Source organism: Watersipora subatra, chromosome 7 (genome assembly GCF_963576615.1).
Source record: "Watersipora subatra chromosome 7, tzWatSuba1.1, whole genome shotgun sequence".
NCBI classification, from domain to species: Eukaryota; Metazoa; Bryozoa; class Gymnolaemata; order Cheilostomatida; family Watersiporidae; genus Watersipora; species Watersipora subatra.
In genome coordinates this window covers 36,857,668-36,861,835 of record NC_088714.1, presented here as the reverse complement: position 1 = coordinate 36,861,835, position 4,168 = coordinate 36,857,668, and positions in this window count along the sequence as shown.

Sequence of the window (4,168 nt, the reverse complement as noted above, 5' to 3'; positions counted from 1 at the left end):
ACTGACACCTCTTCAATAACTTGTAATTTTTTTAGATTTGTTTTGTTTTAAGTGATGTGACTGACGAGACGTTTTTAAATTAAAATAGGCAAAACTTGACCGCAGTTAAAACGCTCAGAAAAAAGACATATATTTCTTTTGAGCGTTTTAACAAAGATCAATTTTGCGGATTTTATTATAAGTTCATTCGGTGGCTTTTACGCTTTTGATGGGACATGGCCAAGCGAGTGTTTGATAAAACTTAATCTTCTGCGAACCTTTATAAAAGTCCTTAACAAAAATATTTTGCCTCTGATGATGATAATAATGATGCCTAAGAACTACTAGAAGTTGATGTTTGTCTCTACGGCTTGGAATGAAACGATATTCTACAGCGATAAAAATCGTGTCCATGGCAATTGGGCAAATAACTTTCGAATAAATGATGTTGAGGTCGAGTTATCTGAAGGAATTTATCATTGCGTTGGAACTGAACAAATAAATCCGTTAGAGTTAACCTTCTGTTTGAGATGAAATGTTACATTTTAGCAGAGGGCGAGTTATCCGAGTTGGACTGTACTTACCGTAAAAAATTCCCAAAAAGTTGGGGCGGCTCAGCCGGCCAGCTGCCCCAGTGAAAACAGGCCTGTTGATAGTCCAAGAAACAAATGGCAGCAAGCGATCAAATTGCATTATCGACCTTGCCCACACCATTCTACCTGCGGTTCACAATTACAAACTAGTCGCAAATTGAAATTTTTTTATCGATGAACTGAACCTGATGAATCTAATTATGATTGTTCCATTGCATTTATTTTCACATCACTATATTTTCGCACTCATCAGAGCTGCGAAATTAAGTTGCTTCGGAATTTTATTCTGTGAGCTACTCACGAAACTAAATACTAGCGAAATATAAGTGTCCTAGGGTAGTAGCTGTACCAACTCCAACTCTCTCAGCGAAAACACAACTCCAATAATTCTCCTCCTGTGAACGCACATTTATTGTTAAAGAAGAAAAATTATGTAATCTTAGACATTGAGACACATGGCCTCAAATGGCTTTAGCAATTAACTTGTTACTAGCCAGAAGAACCGATCTAATGTTCTTAGCTACATTTCCAAATTTATGGAAAGTTTTGTGCTAAAATCTTTTGGTAAAAAACTAAAAAAGGCATGTGATATTGTGTTCTTCTGCTAACTGCAACCACTGGCACAAAAGAGAAAATGGAAATGTTGTAAGTGAATGAGAACTGATACAGCTTACCTTGATTAAAATCTGTTTGCTCAGCGTAACATTTATAGGATAGCTGAGTTTAGTTTGAGTTCCTGATGGCCATGTCAACTCTTCCACATCATATTCATGGTTAGTATAATAGCCACCCGATGATGTTACTAATAGTCTAGGGTAAACATTGAAAGAATGCAGTCAACTGTACAATATCACATGACCGCTTTTGTCGACAAAACTAAATATAATGCTGTTTATATAGAAAATAGGTGAGAGACTCGTGACTCAAATACAGAAGCAGGTACTTAGTTTAAGAAAGAGGCATTTAACACAAAAAGTTACTATTATTATAAATGCTTATGTATAGCTCATGATTCTGAATGTAAAGGAATTTGAGTGTACATGGCAGTTTATATGGATGGTAGTACACATTCCTTGGTACTTACAGAGGAGTGTTGTGTGTGGTATAGTAGCAGCCCATGCCGAGTGGCATAAAACTAGCAAGCATGCGTTTGTCCTTGTCCTATGCTATTGTGTAGAACCCTGAGTCAGCACCACTGCTAGTTACGATTGCCAGCTCTCCTCTCTCATAGCTGATACAACTAATCAGGAAACTTAGGCTAAATCAGTTTAAGTTACTACATATGTTATAGGAGACGATTCACATGGTCGATAGGGACAAATGAGTTCATACCTTACGAAGCTTAAATGGAGTTGTGCTCTTTTGATAAAAAATCTTTTGTAGCTATAATCAGTGTTTCTATAGTTTACACTATTAGACGCATGTCATGCCAAGTCAACAAAAAATTTTTTTTTATAAATGTCTTAAATATGAGCCACTTTAAAAGGTGAAGCTTAACGACTTATAGGAACAAATAATAGGAAGAAAAATGCACAAAGTTTTCCAAATACTTAAAATTTCCAACTTGATAGAGTCAGGAAAAGTGCGTGTAGATACTATCCAGTGAATTCACTTGGCTATAACCAGTGTTTCAGATTTGAACGGTAAAGCAGTGTACAAACACATGAGTTTAGTTCGCTTGATTTGACCAACAGCACTTTTACGCAATTATGCCTGATCAAACTAGAGCTGCTCTTGGAGAACAACAATAGCAGTAAATGTAAACTAAAGCTACCTAAAGTAGCTAATAGTTGCTTATTGCCAACTGTTGATTGCTTATTGCCAACTGCTGGTTGCTTATTTCCAGCTGTTGATTGCTTATTGTCAACTGTTGATTGCTTATTGCCAACTGTTGATTGCTTATTGCAAGCTGTTGATTGCTTATTTCAACTGTTGATTGCTTATTGTCAACTGTTGATTGCCTATTGTCAACTTTTGATTGCTTATTGTCAACTGTTGATTGTTTATTGCCAATTGTTGACTGATTATTGTCCTCTATTGAATGCTTATTGCCAGCTGTTGATTGCTCATTGCCAGATGTTGATTGCTTTTTGCCAGCTGTTGATTATTGCTTATTGCCAACTGTTGATTGCGTATTGCCAGCTGTTGATTGCTTATTGCCAATTGTTGATTGATTATTGCCAGCTGTTGATTGCTTATTGCCAATTGTTAATTGCTCATTGCCAGATGTTGATTGCTTGTCATCAACTGCTGATTTCTTATCACCAACTGTTGATTGTTTATTGCCAGCTGTCGATTGCTTATTGCAAGCTGTTGATTTTTTATTGTTAACTGTTGATTGCTTATTGCCAGTTGTTAATTGCTTATTTTCAGCAGTTGATTGCTTATTGCCAGCTGTTGATTGCATATCGCCAACTGTTGATTTCTTATTGCCAACTGTTGATTGCTTATTGCCAGCTGTAGATTTTTTATTGCAAACTTTTGATTGCTTTTTGCCAGCTGTTTATTGCTTATGGCCAACTGTTGATTGCTTATTGCCAGCTGTAGAGTGCTTATTGCCAGCTGTTGATTGCTTATTGCCAACTGTTGATTTCTTTTTGCTAACTGTTCATTATTTACTACCAGCTGTTGATTGTTTATTGCCAATTGTTGACTGCTTATTGTCCTCTATTGAATGCTTATTGCCAACTGTTGATTGCTTATTGCCAGCTGTAGAGTGCTTATTGCCAGCTGTTGATTGCTTATTGCCAACTGTTGATTTCTTTTTGCTAACTGTTCATTATTTACCACCAGCTGTTGATTGCTTATTGCCAACTGTTGATTGCTTATTTCCGGCTGTTGATTGCTTATTGCCAGCTGTTGATAGCTTATTGCCAGCTGTTCATTGCTTATTGCCAGCTGTTGATTGCTTATTGCCAACTGTTGATTGCTCATTGTCAACTGTTGATTTTTTATTGCAAGCTTTTGATTGAATTTTGCTAACTGTTGATTGCTTATTGTCAACTGTTGATTGCTTATTGTCAACTGTTGATTGTTTATTGCGAACTGTGTATTGCCTATTGTCAACTGTTGATTGCTTATCGCCAACTGTTGATTGCTATTCGCCAAATTTTGATTGCTTATTGCCAGCTGTTGATTGCTTATTGCCAGCTGTTGATTGCTTATTGCCAGATGTAGAGTGCTTATTGCCAGCTGTTGATTGCTTATTGCCAACTGTTGATTTCTTTTTGCTAACTGTTGATTATTTACCACCAGCTGTTGATTGCTTATTGCCAACTGTTGATTGCTTATTTCTGGCTGTTGATTGCTTATTGCCAGCTGTTGATTGCTTATTGCCAGCTGTTCATTGCTTATTGCCAGCTGTTGATTGCTTATTATCAACTGTTGATTGCTCATTGTCAACTGTTGATTTTTTATTGCAAGCTTTTGATTGAATTTTGCTAACTGTTGATTGCTTATTGTCAACTGTTGATTGCTTATTGTCAACTGTTGATTGTTTATTGCGAACTGTGTATTGCTTATTGCCAACTGTTGATTGCTTATCGCCAACTGTTGATTGCTTTTCGCCAAATTTTGATTGCTTATTGCCAGCTGTT